The sequence below is a fragment of the Arvicanthis niloticus genome, chromosome 7 (genome assembly GCF_011762505.2).
Source record: "Arvicanthis niloticus isolate mArvNil1 chromosome 7, mArvNil1.pat.X, whole genome shotgun sequence".
NCBI classification, from domain to species: Eukaryota; Metazoa; Chordata; class Mammalia; order Rodentia; family Muridae; genus Arvicanthis; species Arvicanthis niloticus.
The window spans coordinates 4,808,355-4,830,957 of NC_047664.1; the positions used below are offsets into that span (position 1 = coordinate 4,808,355).

General features: G+C 43.2%; 1 long non-coding RNA gene across 1 annotated transcript; it reads right to left on the minus strand.

The window, feature by feature from the left end:
* Positions 1-1,091: 1,091 nt before the first annotated feature.
* Positions 1,092-7,318, minus strand: LOC143442936 (uncharacterized). The gene is made up of 3 exons (XR_013111558.1): positions 7,195-7,318; positions 4,210-4,261; positions 1,092-2,701 (listed from the first exon to the last, which is right to left on the minus strand). It is a non-coding gene; the product is annotated as an uncharacterized LOC143442936 (long non-coding RNA).
* Between the last annotated feature and the right edge of the window lie 15,285 nt (positions 7,319-22,603).

Below are 22,603 nucleotides of genomic sequence, written 5' to 3' on the forward strand. Positions count from 1 at the left end.
GGCCAGTGTAGCAGGTGGAAGCCCAGATTTACTGATCTATGGGTAAGGGAAGGGATGGATTCCACTATTTGACACCTGGTACATTTGGTTCGAGAAGAAGCCAGTATACCTTCTTCCATTTTCACCCTCCTCCCTCCCCACCCCACCTCCAGATGAGGGCTTCACTTTGGCAGTCTTGCACCTTCTTGCTTATAGCCTTCAAGTTAATTCTTCTTGATACCCTGAGATGGAGTCATGCTGGCTTCTCTTAGGACTTACAACTTTCAAAATACAGAATGCCTTTGTGGTTTTGTCAAGGCTTTCTTTCTTTTCTTTTCTTCCTATCATGGACTATACTTAGGTTATCACCCTGTTCTTGGGGATTACAGTTTACCTTAGATGAATTACTTAGCTCAGTGCCACCCTTGTGTTTGAGGAAGTTGTTAGTAACGTGAACTGAAAGTTTAAAGCATCATTATCTGATTGAGAGGCCTTGCATGGCCCACTCTCGTAGCCACCACTGCTTTTCTGGCCTCTTTTCTGTCTGATGATCCTCAAGATAACATCTTGAGTCCCTCTGTACTTCTGTCTTGCCTGCAGTTGTGCTGTGTTTTCCAAGCTGAGGTCACTGTCAAACATGGTCTTCACATATGGTCAAGATTAAGGCCATGTTCACAGACACTGGCTGTTCTCGTGGACAGTACAGTGTGTGAGCATAGACTTCTACAGAGCTGGCAGGGTAGTGAAGGCAGGGAGTTGACTTTTGTTCTGTCAACCTAAAGAAGAGAAGTCCTTGGAGATGGGGTGCTTAGTGATTACCCAGGGAGCAGCAGTTAGAATAGTGGCAGAGACACTGGCTAACCAGTCAAAAAGGTCATCTGCTGTATCAATGGCTCTACATGGTACAGAAACAGGACACAGGATGTGAACAGATGGATACCAGCTAAGCTCAGAAATTAGCTGCAGGACCTTGCCATTTACTGTAGGCCATTCAATCAGTGAGTGTTTATTAAGAATTTAATGATAGCTACTGTTGACTGATTCTTACTTTGTGCCCTGTACTCTTTATTTAATCCCCTCAATAACTTTACCACCTCCATTATACGATGACAGAATGAAGCTTGGAGATCTGAGAGAAGCAAGGCTCCACATTTCACAGCTTGTGACCTAGATGAAGCACACGCTAATGTCAGCACTCATGCCCACAGTCACTTCAGTGTGCCCTTCATCAGGCTTTGGTTTCGGGATGATTATGGATACGGTAAGATAGTTTGATACACATGTAAAAATACAAACTGACTTGGTAAGGATAGCCATGATTTCTACATAATTTCTTTGTGTGTGAAACATTAAAATCCATGCCAATTTAGCACATGCACAGTCAGTTAGTGTTAGCCACAGGTGACTACTGTGCTAGAGAGTTTGAGGATTTTTTTCCTTTTTACCAAATTGCATCCTTGCGTCTACTAGACACCTTTCTGATCCTCCTAGGCTGGGGTAACCATGGTTTCTCTCTCTTCTTCCTTGAGATCAAGTTATCCATGAGTGAGTGAGTGCGTGTCTGCTGTTCTTAGAGACAGCACAGCAGTGTTACTAGGCTAGGGATAGCTGTTTCATGAGAGCTGTTCCTCATCTAAAACATCCATCAAAACTTTCCAGTGTTAAGGTGGGTGTGGTGAAGTGTACCTGCAATCCCAGCAGTTAAAGAGTAAGGCAGGAGAATCAGGAGTTCAAGGTCAGCCCAAGGTACAAAAGAAACTGTACCAAACACAGAATTACCATGTGATTTGGTTTGGCGGGTTTAGCATGGCGAAGTTTATTGGGTGCTTATAATGCTTTTGCTCATGGAAGCAGGGGCTGGGTTCTTCCTTCATGTAAAAGTATTGTCAAAATTCAGATTGAAAAGACAGTGATAAGGACCAGTAACTGAAAGCACTTGGTCATGCTTGAAAAGATTAGTTGGTGGGGGTGGGGGAAGGTACATTTTCAATACTCTATTTACATTTTGAGCCCCAGTTAAACAGAAGTCTTCTATATTTTAAACTGCAATGCCTTTGATATAAGAGTTGTAAACACACCTTTCACTGGTGTAATTTTGATTTATGGCAAAATATGTTTTATAAAACTTTTTCAGATTGAGATATTGATGAAAATCCTGTTATTATTTTCTTACTATAACCTGAGGATAACTTAAAGCAGAGAAGAAGGTGGTCATTCTCTGAAAGGATCCTTATCACTAGACTATGTCACAAGGACTGGAGCTTAGCCTGAACTGAGAAGGGGTGGACCAGAATTTAACACATTTAGCTGCACCAAGCTCCATGTGAAGACTTTTTCTCATGTTGCCTTTACAGTTCCTGGGGTACTGCCTGACCTATAACTGATTGCTTGGTTTATAGCAAGCATAAACCCCGACATGAGCCCATGCAAACACAGGACCAAAAATGGTGGCAGGATTTCATAGTCAGAGGTAACAACCGAAGGGGTTTGAGCACAGGTGAGTCTTTGCCTCTCACAAATACGTTGGTATGACGACCGCACTGGCTGTCCCACTGCGACCCATCTGCTTGCTCCCCACATAGCTTCATGGGGATGAGACATTAGTTTTTCCTAATAAACTGCGGTATTCAGCGGGGCTCACGTAGCTCACTTCCGCTCCGTCGACCCTTTGCATAGGAAAGCGTTGCTGTCATTCTTCTGCTGCCCACATCGGGACACTGAGCTGAAAACCATGAAGGAAAACAAAGATTATTCCAAGCCTTGGTTCCTGGGATTTGAATATGTCCTTTCTTCCATTGAGACTGCAAGTACTCTCACTGTCCTAGAGATGGCTGTGTTTTCTGTGCTCTCACAAAGTGTCTTGAAGACAATTAGTAGTCTTGGAGCAGTATGCGAGGATGGAAGATCCCGTATTACAATGAGAGATGTAATATGATGGGCAGTGTGATCCTGGTTGAGGGAGGATGTACTTTTAGGCTAGAGTATTGAAACAGGCTTCTGCTGATGCCAGAGGTTGGGGAGGAGGAGGAGCAAGAGTGGAGGAAGGGGGAATGAGAGGAAGGGAAAAGGAGGAGTAGGGCAAAGGGAGTGGGAGGGAGAAGGAAGAGAAGAAGGAGGCTTGGTACAGGCTCTAGATGGTCTCAGTCTGTAGGTCTGTCCTTAGAGGATTTTTTTTTTCTCTACTACTCTGCCTGCTTGGAAATCTCTTGTATCTCAGATACTGATCACTTTTTTCATGGGTACTACCTATTCTGGGAAAAATACCGAAGAAGTTGTGCTTGTGTGTAGGACAGTTATATTAAGTGAGGTGGGACCATGGCCTGGTTATTGTTTTCATCTGGAAATTAAACAAGTCATAGGAGATGTGATTGGGTGTCAGGTTTACAGGGGTGGACTGGTGACGGCTAATGTTGGTCATCAACTTGACTGATGTGCAGTTAACTAAGAGGCAAGTTTCTGGTCACTCCAGAGACAGATTCTCTTGACCATTTCATTTAATGTGAGAAGAATCGGTCTGAAGGCAGACAGCACCATTCCCAAGTTTGGGGCTCTGGACCGTGAGGTTAGACAGAGGCGAGTACTAAGCATGGCCACTTTCCTTTCTCTCTGCCGACTACGGTTGTGATGGGACTGGATGTTAGACTCTTCCTGCTCTCGCTGCGCTGGTGTAACAGTCTGGAACCTGGAATGGTGTGTGAGCAGAATGATTCATTTTCTCCTGTGTTGCATTTTGTCAAGTTTACTATTTTTTTTTTTTAAATCACAGCAACAGAAACAAAACTACAATTAAGATTTTTATTTTCTAAGTTTTACTCCAAGAAGTGTGTATGATTGAATTACTTGACTCCTTTCACAGTGTTTAAAAGTTAATTTCATATTTGAATAATCATCTATGCAATACCCCCAAACTACCTTAGTTCAGTATCTGGGTTACATTTTTTTCTGAGGCTGCCAAATGTTTAACTATTTGACCAGCTTGTGTCTGCTCACACCCCATGGAAGGGAGAGCTGCTTTCAGTTTGTCCTAGAGTGTAAGTGTGCTGAGACCAGGACTCCTGCGATTTATAATTGTGTAGTGTTTGCAGCACAATGAGGGATTCTTAAAACACATTTAACAAACACATCACAAAGGACTAACTCACCTGATTATATGAATGTCTTATCAGGATACAACAAGAGTTTAGAGAAGAAAGCATGCATATCCATGTAATTTAAATCCAGATGTCATACCTTAGTGAGGATGGTCATCTTGATTTCTAGCTTCTCAGGTGTCTTAGGATAACTGCAATATCCAAAATTACAACACATTACAGGCAATGTCAATATGACAAAGCAAAGAACACCCCTTTCCTAAAACCATATGGCTTTTAGTCAGAGACAAGCCATATCCTCAGGTGGAGCCGCTCCATGGCAGACAGAGTGAACCTCACTGCGTGTTGACAGATCTCTAGAGAGAAAGCCTGCCATGGGATGGCTTTTTAGCAATGAATTTTTGCAAGCTTTACTCTAAGAAGTGCTTATGATTTAATTACTTGACTCCTTTCACAATGTTAAAGTTAATTTCATACATATTTGAATTGGCACGATAAATTCATATTGAAAAAAAGGCAGGAATTTATGATCATCTTCCTAAGCTAAGCTTAGCACTGAGTGCAAGTGTAGAGGGTCTTACAGCTGAGGGGCTGTGTGAACGTGGATGTATGGCAGAGAGGCCAAGTGTTATCTTCAGAGAAACAATCGCCACAGTGAGAACTGACAGGTGGGGTGGTCCTACTGAGTGTAACCTGTGTGCGCAAGAGTGGACCTAGCATAAGAAAATACGTGCATGCATGCATTCTTGCATGATTCACACCACATGGACAACTACCATGTCAACTACCAGGCATTTTTAAAGGAAGCCTCACTTAAATAGCCTCACAGACAAGGATATTCAACTCACTAACTGGACTTCAGTTAACAACACTCACTCGATAGACATTGTGACAAGAGGTTTTTTTTTTTTTTTTTTTCAATTATAATAATTAAATCTCAGACACATTACCTTTTTCTAGGAACCAAAAGTGCTTGTGTTAGAACAAGTGGGGACAGCAAATGCAACTACCCTTGATTTGTGGGCATGTTCATGAAGTAGCCACAAAAACCAACCTCAGGAAGCTGATTTCCTGAAAGGACTAGTCCACAAACATCTCTCCCTCAGTTTCTCCAAAGCTCATTAATCATTTCTCCTATTTTATCCAGGGATTCCACTCCTGCTGCTGCTGCTCCTCCTCTTTCTCCTCCTCCTTCTTCTATTCATTTATTTATTTATTTATTTATTTTTGTATGAGTACACTGTAGCTGTCTTCAGACACACCAGAAGAGGCATCAGATCCCATTACAGATGGTTGTAACATACCATGCTGTTTCTGGGAACTGAACTCAGGACCTCTGGAAGAGCAGTCAGTACTCTTAACCACTGAGCCATAGCTCCAGCCCCCAACCCCTGTTTTTGAATTTCTTGTTAGCTCTTTGAGGCACTTCAGGCAGAAATGTGCCTGTGTTCCTCTGTGTTTCCCATACCACGTAGGTGCTCGATAACCATGCCTTCTGATGGATTTACCACAGAGCCAGACCTCCTCTTCTGCCCTTTCCCAGAGCTCCCAATTTCTGGCAGATACTTCTGCTGTCTCCTGCTTTCATCTGGGTGTACAGGGTAATGTAGCCGAAACTGTCAATCAGTTTGCTACATTGTACATGGGCTCTGCTTTAGATACAGTGTTTTAATATTTGACATAAATATCTGTCTTGCCTTTAAGATGTATGTCAAGCTTTTGAACACAGAACAACACAATGAGAGTAAACTCAAAATCAGTTAATGTTGGCAGTGTGGATCCTAGGCTACAAGGAATCTAGTCACCACAGTAAGTTTTCCAAATCTGAAGTCTCAAATGATAGGTGTAACTCAACAGGAGTATGGGCTCCTATACAACTAGTCTGCCATGCATTTGAGTCCTGATTCAGCTAGAGGGGATGAGCTGGAGAAGAAACAGGAATTTTCCTGCCAGTATTTCCCTGTGATTGTGGTCACCCACCTTGAGAGAATGGACACTGCTCAAAGGGTGGCTCTGGCAGTGACATTGGCACACAGAGGGTTTGTCTCTCCTGACCCCTTCTAGGCTAGATTCTTCCTTTTCTCACCGTTAATCAGAAAAAGTGAGCTTGGTGTTCCTTAGGTATAGCATCATGTTACATAAAACACTCCAAAGGAAGATATTAAAGAATGCTTAAAATTAGGGTGGTTGCCATAGTAACCAAGCCACGCTCCTGCAGATGGTCTTTGTGACTGCAGCTTGGGCAGGTGAGCAGAAAAAAAAAGGAGAGATACCTGGTTCCTGAACTTAGCCAAGATTTGGCCTTGAATAATAATAGCACCAGCAACATGTAGCAATCTTTAAAGACATGGCAATAAAGCTTGGAAGTCAATCATTTTAATTTCTGAATTCATAGATAGGACATTTCTTCACAGAAATCCTTCATATAATTTTTTAATGGTATTCAGTGCAAAGATGAAAGTGACCAGGAATACTTGCTCACTGGGTACCAGGTGAAGTGGGCATTAGGCTCAGGTGGATGTGAGTTTGGCACAAAAAAAAAAAAAGCAAAAACTTATGCCTATAATTAGAATTATCTACTTATGCCCGCTAGCAATTTGCTTATCATCCTTTGAACAAAGAACAATAGAAAATGGATGATTCACAAGCAATGATAATTTTTATCAAGATACTCAAAACGGGCAACAATGTAATATGAGGAAAGCTGGCTAGTAAGAAATAAAGGAAGAAATAGTTTTTATATCTATCTTTTTATTGAAAACATTTTCTCATACAATATATATTCTGATCATAAGTTCCCCTCCTCCAACTCCTCTCAGGTCCTCCCTACCTCAAATTCTCATTAAATACTTGCAAACCAAATGTAAAATCACATAAAAACGATCATCCATATGGCCAAGTAGACTTCATCCCAAAGATACTAGGATGGTTCAACATCTGTGAATCCATACAGTAATCCACCTTATAAACAGTCAAAGACAAAAACCACAGGACCAGGTGTAGATAAGGCCTTTGACAAAAATCCAACAACCCCTTTAAAATAAAAGTTTTAGGATACGAAGAACATATCTCAGCATAATCAAGACAGCAAGCAACCCCACAGCCAACAGCAACCTAAACTTACCTAGAGCTCTCTACACGTCCCAGAACCCCGGAGAGAGCCAGAGCTCTGACTCAGTCTGAAGTGGCATGGAGTAGTTTGTGTAGGAATTCAGTGTTGAGGGAAAATGTCCTATGGATACTCGTGTTCATGTCTAAAAGCAAAATAGAAACAAGGAGACTAAGCAGGGAGGGTGAGGACTGAATTCTAGAAAGGAAGAGCGAATTGTAGAAGGCATTCAAGAGTGGAGACATTGTTGCAGGTCACAAGGCACGGCAGGTAAGTTGTAACTGGGCTGAAGGCCCAGCGGAGAAGCGGAAGGAAGACCAAGGAAGATTCTGTCAAAAGACTGAATCAGTGTTTCAAAGCAATGGCGTGATGCTCTGAAGAACTTCAGGCTGTGGATAAGTAGCTATCTGTGCTTTAAGATAGTATGTTTTACCACACTGTAGGGAAGGTACAGTGCTGGGGAAGGGGATAGCTGTGTCAGTCATAAGGCTGTGAGAGATAGGCCTCAGGGACAGAAGCCATAGAAACAGTCGGAAGAGGGTTGTGATGGACGAACAAACACAGGAGTGTGAGGTAAACTGGGGAAGATGGTGTGTCAAGGCCACCCGCTAGAGTCTATGCCTGTCTGAGAGAAGGGTGGTAGGTGGCAGTCATGAGATTGGTAACTGAAAGAAGGCTTGGAGGAGAGGGTCACGGATGTCTCAGATTGAGATGTCTGTGTATCAAGTGCGAATGTAGATAAGTGATCGCCACCCCAAGCAAAGATGACACATATTCAGGACTCATGGTATAACTGAAACTGGGACTCAAAGGTTAATGAGCAAAGTAGACAAGAAAGGCATTCAGGACAGACCCTTGGAGAACCCCAAGATGTCTTGAGGTTCAAATGGGGACAGCCTTGAAAAAGGAAGAGAAGGTTTAGGGAGGGGTGGCTGGCTCCTCTGAGTCTTTGAAAGGAGATAAAGTATGTAGTACTCCAGCATGAATATGAGTGGTCACTGCTGTTGTGAACGCCAGAACAACACAGCACTGAGGCTGTCTGTCTGCCCATCTTTCTATACAAATTCAGTCTGTAGTTTCACAGAGTGGTGATCAACATTTGTCTGAAGAAAAATTTCTGTAATTCTTCTATTACTTTTTAAAACAAACAATGACAATGTCATTGTAATTAGAAAAATCTCCCATTTGTTAATATATTTTGTGGGAAGTGTATGTGACTGGAAGAGGAGATTAAAATTGAGCAGAGAAATAAACATTTCATTATTTAAGGAAAAGCCTGAGTTGGAAAATCTCCATTATTCTCACAGTAAGAGCATGACCATGAGCAGTCGCTTTCATATAAAGACCTCAGTTTACCAGTGAGATATTTAAAGAGTACAAACATGTATATTAGAACTAGTGTTATAAAGATTTCATGTTAAAGCCATGTCCCAGAGACATGGGAGAGGCTCCTGGGAGATTTTGTGATGTTCCGTTGGCCCGCTGTCCTACTGTGTGATATCTGGATACACACATGCATGTTGTCCACTCACTTCCTTTGTCACACGGAACTTTTGTGTCCCTTACAGAAACATACATGGAGCGAGCATTGCTCCCGTCTACCCACCTCAGTGTGTAATTTTTACAGCTGTTTCTCAGCTGTTAATATATTTCTGTGGTATATGTGTAAATAGACATGAGCAAACTGTCTAAAAGTTATTCAGCTAGCCAGTGAACCATGTAATCTGTTGGTTCAGAGACAGCAGATAATAGAGTGAGATATTTGCTTTGCCCATCCCAACGCTCTGCATAGCATCTAGGCTCCAAAAGCCAATTTGTGTTCTGTTGGGGCATGTCTTATCTCACTGTATTATCACATCCGGGAGAGGAAATTTGGATAATGACTGTCTGGTTTAGAAAAACAGATGCTATTTAGTGAATCGATATTGGCAAGGTGGGAATTTCGAACTGGAATTTGGTTCTGCCCTTGGTTAATTTCATACTCTGTAATTCATCACCACTTCCTGTCTTTTAACAGCGTAAGTTAGAAATAACCTTGTTAATTAGCATCTATTTTTAGGTTGATGACATGACACAGCCAAGACAGAGTGAGAACATCCCAGAGCCACCAGCACACAAGCAACAAGCTCTGCTCTAAAAGGAAGGCAGGCGAAGGCACCCGGATGTGTGTCGGTGAGCCCACCAGTCAAAGGAAGGAAGCACCAGCTTGGAGATTTGGGTCTTACCCTTACTCAGCATCGACAGCCAGGCTGCTTCTCTGAGAAGCTTCCATTGGCTCCCCGTTACCCTGACAATGAATTCGTTCCCTCAACACCTCCATTCATGTTTGCATTTGTGTCTTTGTCTCTAGCTTTTTATTTGTCTATCGCCTTCAGAAATGCTGATTCAGAATGCTGTGCACACACGGGCTTTCCTCTCTTCTCTGATTTTGATAATGCTGCATCCCCTTGCTTCCAAACCCCATTCCTTCCTATCCATCCATCCATCCATCCATCCATCCATCCATCCATCCATCCATCCACCCACCCATCCATCCACCCACCCACTCATCCATCCATCCATCCATCCATCCATCCATCCATCCATCTATTCATCCATCTATCTATCCATCCATCCATCCATCCACCCATCCATCCATCCATGTATTCGTCCATCCATCCATCTATCCATCCATGTATTCATCCATCCATCCATCCATCCATCCATCCACCCACCCATTCATCCATCCATCCATCCATCCATCTATTCATCCATCCATCCACCCATTCATCCATCCATCCATGTATTCATCCATCCATCCATCCATCCATCCATCCATCCATGTATTCATCCATCCATCCATCCATCCATCCATCCATCCATCCATCTATCTATCCACCCACCCATCCATCCATCCATCTATTCATCCATCTATCCACCCACCCATTCATCCATCCATCCATCCATCCATCCATCTATTCATCCATCTATCCACCCACCCATCCATCCACCCACCCACTCATCCATCCATCCATCCATCCATCCATCCATCCATCCATCTATTCATCCATCTATCCATCCATCCATCCATCCATCCATCTATCCATCCATCCATCCATCCATCCATCTATCCATGTATTCGTCCATCCATCCATCTATCCATCCATGTATTCATCCATCCATCCATCCATCCATCCATCCATCCATCTATTCATCCATCCATCCATCCATCCATCCATCCATCCATCCATCCATGTATTCATCCATCCATCCATCCATCCATCCATCCATCCATCCATCTATTCATCCATCCATCCATCCATCCATCCATCCATCCATCCATCCATGTATTCATCCATCCATCCATCCATCCATCCATCCATCCATCCATCCATCTATTCATCCATCTATCCATCCATCCATCCATCCATCCATCCATCCATCCATCTATTCATCCATCCATCCATCCATCCATCCACCCACCCACCCATTCATCCATCCATCCATCCATCCATCCATCCATCCATCCATCCATCCATCCATATAGCTGTCATCTCCACAGTCCAGTGCACATTCTCACTAAAAGGGCTTTTCCTGACCCTTCCTGGCTAAGTACTCAATTTGCATTTTGTAAGGCACCCAACACCTTCTTTATTTTGATAATATACACATGTTTTACTTTCCTTCTAGTCTGAAACCTCCCATTTATGGAATCGATGGGCAGGTTAGCCAGGTCAGTGAAGACAGGGATAAAGACAAATTCTGGAATAACATGAAGGGGTCCAAGTTCACACAGAATAACCTGGGATTTCTCCACTCTTCTCCTAAGATCTTCCTCTAAATTTAGTAGCTTTTTCTAAGTGCAGCTGCATATGTTGTCTGTCCCTCCACTTTAGAAGGTAACAATACTTTTCCCATGTAGTAACACCTAGGTCTGTGGGCTCCATGGTTTGGCTGGCAAAATGGAACTGGGATGGGAGCCATCAGACTGGGTGACACAGAGGATGCTGTAGAATCACGGCTCCTGGTCATCTTTCTTCTCTTGTTACATCAACGTGAGTCAAGTTAACACACTTACTAGGCTTGGATGCAGAAGATTTGCCTTTCTCACTAGGTTGGAAGCTTCTAGAAAGTACACATATCTTAGCTTCACTTTGTACATGTGTGTGTATGTGTATATCTGTGTTACATGTGTGTATATTTGGGTCTCTATCACATGTGTGGATGCATGTGTGTGTCTGTATTAAGAGAAGGCCTATTACAGTTCTTGACACATATGAACATTCCAAAATCAGTGGAGGGACTGGAGAGGTGGCCCAGTGGTTAAGTGAACTGGCTGCTCTTACAGAGGACCTGAGTTCACTTCCCAGCCCGAACACGGTAGTTCACCACTGTCTGTAACTCCAGTTCCAGAGCATCTGATCCCTCTTCCGGCCTCTATAGGAACCAGACATGTACATGATACATACTCATAATTTTTTTTTAAAAAATCAGTTGATCTATGGTTTGTGCATTGACTTATTACTTGGTTGATCACTTACATTTTGTTCAACAGTTGTTTATAAGTGCCTCTTGTGTTCCAGATTGTGTTATTAGCCTAGCAAGTAGAGATGGCTCAGTGGTGAACTGTCGCTTTACAAATTCATAAGAAAGTTTTAGACATGAAATATGAAAAAAAATGTCTGCTTGGCTGGAGGGTGATGAAGAGAACACTTGCTTTGCTTTTCATCATGGGTTGGGTTTGGATTTTAGCACCCACAATAACAGCCCGTCATGAACCCCATTAACTCCGGAGCTATGAAGGAAAAGCAGGAGAATCTCCAGGGCTTCTTGGCTACCAGCCTAGCTCCAGGTTCAGAGAGAGAGAGAGAGAGAGAGAGAGAGAGAGAGAGAGAGAGAGAGAGAGAGAGAGACTATCGCAGAGAAATGAAACAGGCAGTAATAGAACAGAATTCTGACCTCTAGACACATGGTACACACATGCACACACTACACACCAATAACATACAAACACATATACAAACACACAAAGAGATAAACTCGCATGGGGTATGGTCCATGAAGCTGTAGTTCCTACAAACATGTACAGGAGCTTGAGGGCTCCTTCATGGGAGGGATGGGTGAGATTTTGATAGAAATGTGAAAAATGGTGGGACTTGTGAGGAATGGTGGGACTTGTGAGGAATGGTGGGACTTGTGAGGAGGTCCTGGGAGCAGGCATGTGAGGAGACACAGACTAGGAACGAGCCCAATTTCATTCATGAGGCAGCAAAAACCATATATTTATGAGTGCGAAAATGAATGATCTCTTATTATTTTCCAAACTGGAGATTAATAAGCAACAAACTTTACCACTCTTGTTCAAATACTTACTTAAATGAAATAGATTACTCAGCGATTCCAAAAGGAGAGAAAAAGGCAAATATTCTTTTGTCAAGTCCTGCTTTGTTTGAAACCTCATGCGTACTGAATTTACCGAGGTGGGGTTGTTGGCTTCTGGGCTTTTCCTGCCTTATAATCTATTTTTACTTTTTACTGTGCCATCACAGGATAGGTCTTTTGCTGGGCTTTCCGTGGACTGAGCCTCACATTAACCAATGGCTCTCTCAAATATTTTGCAGATTTTGTTCACTCAACCTCTGGGCTGCAGAGGTAGGGAGGGGCAGGTAGCTTTGTCTTGGTGGAGACATAGGAAGCACAAGGGCAGAGAGGTTAAGTGAGTTGTACAGGATCACATGAGGGTCAGTGACTGGCTGTGAATAGGACTTGGCTTCCAGAGTGTCATTCTCTGAGTCTGTCCACTCTTTCTGCTCTCTAGGGCGGCAACTCTGAATGTCAGAGGGGAAGGAAGTCATGTCTCAGCATTCTGATGGGAAAATTAAACAGAGAGATAACTGACGGGGGGATCGTTTCCAGTAACTGTTGCTGAAGAGCTTGCCTTTGTTATTTATTTTTTACGGATGGAGATATCCAAGAGTCGTGGGAAGCGGGGCACTTGGATGATAGAGAGGCTGTGTCAGAGACCCATGTCAGCTTCCCTCTGCTACACAATCCCCCCATCAGGTCTTACATCTTAGGAGCTGTGTCCTCTCTCCACCTCATCCTGGGACTGTGGCTGCTTTTACTTGATTCTTCCTAACATACCAGCAGCTTTCTGAGGCTTCCAGCTGGGATGTGGCTCCATTTCTCGTAAGTAATGCTTGGTACACAGTTAGTACCTGTGGGCTTTGTGGCTGCCTCTGCCCCATCATGTTCTTTCCACCATAACTCCAGAAGCCCACCAGCATCCATGTGACCAAAATCCACAAGTGATTCTTGGGATCCAGTCTCCACTCCAAGTTTCTCCAGCACAGTGATACTTCCCAGGAAGTTGCACAAGTCTGAAAAAGCAGTTTCAAAAGACCAGCACCCTGAGCTGAGCTATTATCCTGGGGTTCTACCACTCTACAGTTGGGTTTCTTGCATTTTTGTCCCGACCCTGCATTTTCTTCAAATCTTGACCCTACAGAGGAGTTCTAACAAAACAGTGGATTGCTTTCTGCCCCACTAGAGAGAGACAATTGGATATAAGGTCCATTAAATTCAGAGAACCGAAGACTTAGCCTGTGTGGGTTTCTTGATAAGTCTGCCTCTCCCATATACATTTTTAATGACAATGTGGTCTCAAACACAGTGTTATTCAATGCTAAATCAAAGCTGACTCATGGAGAAATGCTGTTTGATTCTATTTAGTCCACATTTTCATCCCACTTTAGGGTGTCTGCCTGTGCACATGGGGGTTGTATAATGCTCTCTGAAGCACAGAGCCCTCCGTGACCCCCAGAGACCTCTGCTGATCACTGGTGTTTGTTGTAGGAGGAAGGCAAACAGGAGCATAGAAGTCTGATTGAACAGCAGCCGCTTCAAAAATGTCTCTGGGCTTTTGTTCCCGGGCTGCATAGCAGTAGGGGGCTCCCGTCCTCAGAAAGCATACTTATGCAAGTGTTAAGAACTGGCAGGGATGAGAAGCCCAGCTTAAGAGACCTTCATCATTAGCTGCTAGTGGTAGAGATTAGTGATCCTACTGCAGGATTACAGAGGGAAGGGGTGCCAGTGTTGGCTAATTGTTCGTTAATGCTTGTAAAATAAGCCAGCTGGAGGAACACAGACCATTGTCCATTCTCTCAGACTGAAGCTAAATTGGACGGCTCCTCACTGGATGGCTCCGTCATATTGATGCCAGAAAAGAAAAGAAACATGTATGCCACTTCCCTGAGACTCATTCTCAATTTAAAATATTTAATTAAAAACTGTTATCCCAGTAAACAACGCTTAAGTCGTCATTGCATCTTCTGTCTGGGACTGACCTTGATCTCAAAGACACCTTTCTTCACAGGCATTGACTCTCACATTTCCTCTGAGGCAGGAAGTACAACGGACTTCCTACAGGGACCCCAGATAGAAAAAAACCTCCACATGCCTTGAAGTTGGTATTTTGAGATATATTAGGCATGTAATTTGCAAACTCCATGGACTTTGGCCCTGTCTCTGTTTGCTGGCTATCAAACATGCCCTGTAAAGTAAAGCATAGGGGATACATGACCAGAGATGAAGGCTGTCCCTGAGCACAGAAGTAAACAATGTGTCTCAGTAAGTGGTGAACTAACCACATCTGTATATTTTACCTCATCTAGAAAAGGTCACTGAACATCAGTATCAAGGCCCAAGAAGGTGCATCACACCTCAACATAAAGCAGGCTAAGTTGAAACATTCCTCTAGCTCTCCAAAGTTGGAATCACTTATCCAGGAAACATGTCATATGCAAAGGCGAAGGACTAACAAAGGTGGCCAGGATTCTTACCTTCCAATGTGGGTGGGACATGGTCCCTTTCCAGTTGCAAATGCAAGTTGGGGGGACAGAGGGAAAGCCTTGGCACAGGGTGAGGTTCTCAGAGACGGGTGAGGTTTAGGATGGTGGTTAAGGTGAGGCATTACCCAAGGGAAGACGGGTGATGGGTGAATGAGAGACTAGACAGTGTGCTGGTGGAGATCACTGCAGGCAGAGGCTAATTCAGGCAGAAGTTGAAGCTTGCATAAGGCCCCGATGTGCAGAGACATCTCAGGGCACACAAAGTTACACTGCAAAGGAGGGAATATTCTTTACGTATCTGGGAGAGTTCAGCATAGCCATGCGGGAGGAGATGATAAATGGCCATTTCCTGTCATAATGTTTCAGGACTCTGCACGGAGTCTATGTTAGGGACTATCAGATGAGCCATGCTCTCCCATGGTAGGTGAGTGAGGCATGCTGCTGATGAGCTTGGGGTGTCAGCTTAAAGAGAAGCTCCCAGCTCCTGCCTCCCTCTCCATCTCCTCCTGCTTCTTCTGTCTCTGTTTCTAGGCTGAAGTTAGACCAGTCTTATAGTCATTTCTCTAATACCCCACTTGCTGTCATTTCATTCACAAGCTTCTTGGCACTGTTGTATACGTGTGTGTGTGTGTGTGTGTGTGTGTATGTATGCCCAGATGCATGTGTTTCTCTGTGTATGTGTTCACTTGTGCATAGCTGTGTGTGTGTATGTCGGTGAATGTGCTAATGCCCATTCCCTGTCATTGTCTACACAAGCTCTTTGGTCCTGTTGTATACGTGTGTGTGTATGCACAGATGCATGTGTGTGTATATGTGTTTACTTGTGCCAAGTATGTATGTGCATGAGTACACACATGCATATGTATGCACACATGCATGTGTGTATGCATAGATGCATGTGTGTGTGCATGCACAGATACATGTGTGTATATATGTGTTCACACTTGTGCACAGGTATGTGTGTGTGTATGTGTGCATGCATGTATGTGCACACATGCATGTGTGTGTATGTCAGTGAATGTGAGTCTGCATGTGCAGGCCAGAGGCTTTGATTGCCAGCCTTCTCTAATTGTTCTCCATCTAATTTCTCCTGGGCAGCTCCCTCACCGAAGCCGGAGATCAGCAATTCAGTTAGACAGTCTGAGCAGCAAACCACAGGGATCCTCCTGCCTTGGCCTTTTTAGCACTGGGATTACAGGTGCCTGGCACTATACAGATTTTTATTCTTAAGATGTGGGTTCTGGGGTTCAAACTGAGGTTCTAAAGTGCTTGCTAAGCAAACACTTTAGCCGTGAGACACCCCCCTCCCCCGGTCCTCTTTTGCACAGTCCAATATCTGTGGCATCTTCTTTCTGATCTTTTATTTACTTATTCAACAATTATCTATAAAATCTTTAGCAGTTTCCAGTTCTAGGCCCCACTGGTTTATTAGGAAAAGAGAATCGACTTTCTTCCTCTATCAGCTCTGTTGTCCCTTCAGACTGCCTGTACTTCCTGTCACCGTTCTCAGCAACTGTCATGGCCAAACGCCGTTATAGTACTGTCTGTTTTCACCAAACATTTGAGGAGAGGACTAAGCTCCTCCAATGTATTACTCACCAGAAGAATAGCACCCTGCACACAGTAGGCATTTTGATAACCCCAAAAGACCAATATGTTGGAAAGAAAAAAGCTAGACCCAATTAAAAATCAGATAGCAATGGATAGAAAGTACAAGGAGGGAGGTAGTGTTAGCCAATGGCACCAGCTGTTTATTAAGGCTTGTTCTCTGGATGTCAGAGAGACATAACACCACTAGACTCCACAGCGCGGTACTGGCTTTCAAAGGGCTACTTCCATTTTGCTTGAAGGGTAGATGCATTAAAGTGACCGATTCTGTTGAATTGTTTGTGTTACTTCCTTTATAAAAATGCACTAATAGCCAAGACACTGTTAGACCCCTGAATATCCTTCAGTCCAGTTAAATAGCTGTCAAGCAGAATTGAAGGTCATGGCCACAGGAAATACCAGTGCTTTCTGGCTGCTGCTTTATCTAAAGCTAGAACGAGAAGAATAGAGTCTCTCTGTTTATGTGCTTGGCTTTGAGCACTAAACAGATTCTAATCCATTTGTTTTCCTAACACACTGCTTGGGGAGGAGAGTCAGGCCTTGGTAATGATTCATTGCTTAAATTAATTGGGAAGTCATGAAGGAGATGACAAATGACCCATTCCTGTCAGGCTGTTTCAGGATAGACTGGATGTGACCTGTCACTGTTCTGTATCAAGCCTGAGTTAAGGGTTGTCCCACAGTAGCAGGTAGCTGCCAACATTGGCTATAAAGCAGGAAGCTCATAAAAAGTCACGGTAGAAGTCTCACCTGGGACACTGGACTCTCTGTTGTCCCGCGGCTGTTCTGGCCTCAGTTGTGATTCCTGATCATTCCTGCCTCTCTCTTGTTTGGATTCTTTCTTGAATCTAAGCAGATACCTGGTAAGAAATGAAGCAAGGGACAAAAAGCCAGAGCCACTTCTCACCCTGGCCCCTTTAGGTTACCATGCTGCTGGTGGGAGAGATATAAAGTATTGCAAGTAATAAAACAATCTGAACCCTGTCTTTCGGCTAACCCTGATTTGAATCACCGGGATTATGGCTGTGGCTACATGTCCACAGATGGCTGCGAGAGCCGTATGGCAATCTCCAGAGATACAGGAGGTTCACGTGCTGTGTCTGCAACTTTGTAGCTTGTGACCAATTGGTGACAACTTAGAACAATTATAGAACAGTTCATATGCCGTTCTGAGAGGCTCTCTTTTTGGCAATGGGATTGCTATTGAGTTTGAGCAAAAGAGATAAATAGAAAAAAGGAAGGGGAGAAGAGACCAGGATGGGGACCAAAAAGGAAGGGAGGGAAGAAGAGAGGCGAGAAGGGGAGAGAAAGAGAGGGGGGACAAGAGGAGGGGAAGGGGAAGGAATGGGAGAGAGAGACACTGAGAGTTGGCACTAATCAATCAGGTTGTTGACCGGAGGGAGAGGCTTAGGACTGATGGTCCTCAAGGGCTTGGGAAGAGCCACCCTACAGAGACTGGAAGAAAGTTTATCAGTGCTGACCCAGCTCTAGTGCCAGAGAGGGTCTGGTTGCATAAGAGTCGGACAGATTGAAAGTAGCAGTGTGTATTGTTAGAACCAGTCTTAGCAAGTTATACGGATGGTCTTGATTCCTACACCTTGCATCTGAAAAACAGTTTTTTAAAAAGCTTTTCCTCACCTCTTTGTAGCAGTGACGAGCAGAGTTCAGCTTGTGACCATCTAAATATATCAGACTCCCGATTGCATTGTCTCGCCCTTCTTCTCACATCTTCGTGGCACAGGTGAACAGGACTGTGGAATCTACTCATTATCTGCATTACTCTCCTATGCACAGCAGGCCCCCAAAGCAGAGCCCAGAGGCCCTGGCATAAAGGCAGGAGCTCTGTAGGTAATCTGTGGATTCACCTGGTTTTTGTCAATGAGTGTCGGCTAAACCCTTGTCTCCAGAGACACTACCGAGTACAAAGTACTTCCAGGATACACATGCAAATGATTATAAAGAGACACTAGTGTCTGAAAGGCAGGATTTCCACATCTTAAAACTGATATGCTCATGAGCCCATTAAAAGGAAATAGGTAGGTTTAATATGGTTTTATGTTCTGGGTATTTGTGATGGTTTAATAAAGACTGATCACACCACTCTGCTTTGGAGAACAGTCTAAAGGGTAACAGATATGCACTATTTACCAAGTCAGCCCACTTTTAGCATGTGGCAACATATCATGAAGTCAAGAGACCAACAGAAATCAGTGGTTGTTATTTCAAGTATCTATACAGTTAAGAGGGGGACCGCTCCAGACCATGAGCTATAAGATTTCCTTCCCTCAAAAAATATCTATTGACCAAGAAGAAGAATATCTACTGATCTCACCGTTAGGACTACTTATTAAGTGGACTTGAACCCTTAGGAAATAAATTCTTTTTTCTTCCATTGATACCACCCTTGATGTTTTGGGCAGATCCAATGACTATAATTACCTGGGAACAGCAGAGATACCTCTCTTTTAGTAACAATAGTCTAAGTCCAATACAAATGAAGACTTTGGTAAACTCAAAGCCTTTCTCCTCTATTTAGCCGAGGACTAGGTCCAATGATGGGAGAAGAGAGCCCCAGACCTTTATTGCTCTTAATCAGAATCTTCTCTTTCCATTTTGGATATCTCAAGGTTCAAGTGGAGAGGGGGAGAAGGAGAATTAGGAGGAGGAGGAAGAAGAGAGAGAAAAAAAGAGAGGGAAAAGGAGAGGGAGAGAGAGATTTGTGGCTCTTTATAAACTGTTCCTCTGACATATTAATAATATTCTACAAACTCTGTCTTTATAGACAAACTTGTGCCCCATCTAGGAGGTGATTCCTCTGCCTTACAAATTCCCTGAATTAAGAGAGGATACTTATGTCAGTCACCATGTTCTCATGATAGACCTCAGTCTATTTTATTTGGGGTTTTCCTTGAACAGGATCTATAGGAGATATTGAGAGCCAGGCTGCCCTTCTCAGCATCTGTATGGTCCATGGGCAAGCTTACCTGTCTTGCCTCATCAATGGGATTTGTGCTAGGTTGACCTGCATCTCTCTTGTTGTCTGTGTTCATTGGCAGCTATACCAAGCAAGCTCCCAGCAAACTTAACTCTTCTCTCCATCATGTGTCCTTCAGACTCTGGACTTGTACCTGTGGCTTCCCTGAAAGCTTCATGAATTCTGCCCTGGTAGCAGCACTGGGAAGGCCTGCCAGTCCCCATCTCTAAGCAAGCATCTGTCCTGGGTTTCAGAATAAGATCTCTTCTCCAGGGAGTGATTCCAGACCAGTTATGTTTTCTTGCAGAGAGAACACACCACATGAATGGGCTGGATGTGCCCCAGCATCTTGGCATTCCCTATGTCAACAATGCCCCTCTTCTCAAAGGATCTTATCAACAAATGCCTAACAATCATCTAACTAGGCAGGCAATGGTGATGGATTTCTGCCAACTCTGAGTAAAACTTTACATGGATATATCTAGCACTACATTTTTAAATGCAGCATATTTATGAACTATTACTGCTGACTTTAGAATTTTAGCTGAGAGCCGGGCAGTGGTGGCACACGCCTTTAATCCCAGCACTTGGGAGGCAGAGGCAGGTGGATTTCTGAGTTTGAGCCCAGCCTGGTCTTCAGAGTGAGTTCTAGAACAGCCAGGGCTACACAGAGAAACCCTGTCTTGAAAAAAAACCAAAACCAAGCCAAACCAAACCAAACCAAACCAAACCAAACCAAACCAAACCAAACCAAAACAAAACAAAACAAAACAAAACAAAACAAAAAAGCAAGAATTTTAGCTGAAAGTTGGAGATGATAGAAACACTTCAATCTCACTTCCAGTCTGCCAGCATTTACAGTGCTTAACATCTTTCTTATTTTGTATCTGAACTCACCTCTCCTGCATCTTTTCAGGACACTTCCTGGTATGATTTAGCTCTAACACTGTTCTCTTCACCACTTCTGTCCCCCTCCCAAATTCAAACACTATATATAAACTACATATGCTATATACATATATACTCTCTCTATATATATATACTATATGCATATATACTATATATATCATATACATATACACTATATAGAGATATATCATATATACGAATGCTAAATATATAGTATTTATACTATATAGTATTTATATATAGCATATACATATGTACTATATTTTATATACAATATATAGAATACAGTATATAATATATAGCATACACACACATATATATAAATATATAGCATATACACATATGCTATATATTTATATATCCCCCAACTTCCACACCTTTGCACCATTTTTGCTTGTTGAAAATTTTCCCATCCTTGCAGGCTGTTTGACCGTCACTTTCTCCATGGACCTTTCTCGGGTGCACCTCATCCAACTAAACCTCACTGGGCCCAGTACACTTGAAGATTTTGTTTCTATTACAAAGGCTTCTCTCTCAACACAGTAGAGATGTTGTGATACTCTTCTTCACAGGGGATTTATTTGTGCATCTGCCTACCACACAGGATCATGGGGTTCACTCACATTGTATACTCTCAAAACTGTTTGCAAGGATCCTTGGCATCAGGTTGTATTAAATGATGGGAAGAGTAAGTTGAGTGAATTATAATCACTGACTACAAGAGAGCTATTCTGGGAGGGCAGACAGAGTGTCAACATGGCTTTCAGTGTTAGAAGTGGCAGAGTCCTTCCTTACCTCGGTAGGCTTTATGTCGTGAAAGAAGATAACAGTCAACACAGAGAATACTCATTTCTTCATATCACCAAGATTTATTCCATGTCTTTTCTGCATCAGACCAAGGTGAATGAGACTGAGGCAACTAAACAAGTCTGTACCTACAGAGGAACAAGGATTGAGTTTGGGAAATGGGAAGGAGGCTGTAACAAACCCCAGTCTGCTTCAGGGTCAGAGAGATACCTGCTAATATTCTTAACTCCTGTCTATTCACAAAGGCCACGAGTTCTAGGATACAGAGGTTGGAGAGAGGGCTCAAAGGTTCAGACTAGAGGACCTGGGTTCAGTTCACAGCACCCACATGGCAACTCACAACCGTCTGTAGCTCCAGTTCCAGGGGATCTGACTCCCTCTTCTGGTTTCTAGGAAATGTTGCAGAATTAGAGAGTGAGTGTGCCACAGAGCAGAGGCTCATTCTCCTTCAGACCCACAAGCTTGCCCGCTGGTCCGAGAGGTTCCTCCATGCTGCTCATTCTGAAGCAGGACTTGAAAATAGTGCTCATGAAAATTGTAGCGTCTATTTTCAGCTCACACAAAGACTATTGATTAGCACAACCATTACCCAGTAACCATCCTTAAACCCCATTCAAAACCAGTGCCCACGGAATAGACAGAGTACAGCCAGCCCTGATATGTTACTCTTCCACACATGGAAGAGTGTATGTTACGACCAGAGAACTCTCAGTTACTTTTATAAATATTTAAAATTTCAAAATGGAAAACTGTGGTATCTACAAGTAATAGAGCTTTATGGATATATGTTTATACATACATTGTGGTTGTTTGAATATGCTTGGCCCAGGGAGTGGCACTATTTAGAGGTGTGTCTTTACTGGAATAGGGAGAGTTGGAGTGGGTATGAAGTGGGTGTGGCCCTGTTGGAGTGGTATGTCACTTTGGGTGTGGGCTTTAAGGCCCTCATCCTAGCTGCCTGGAAGTCAGTCTTCTCCTAGCAGACTTCAGATGAAGATGTAGAACTCTCAGCTCCTCCTGCACCATGCCTGCATGGATGCTGCCGTGATCCTGCCTTGATGATAATGGACTAAAATTAAATTTCATTTTCTTATTTTTATTTTATTAAATTTCAAATCCATGTTCTTTGAATATTTTGTCTTTGATATAAACATTATAGGGTACTTATACAACAACAACAGCAACACATAATCCTGCTGAAAAATCTCTGCTCTTCACTGATGGTTTGAGTATAACCATGTTGGCACTTAGCTCTTTGATTTAACTAATAACTAAGGGGTTTCCACCAAGTATGGTG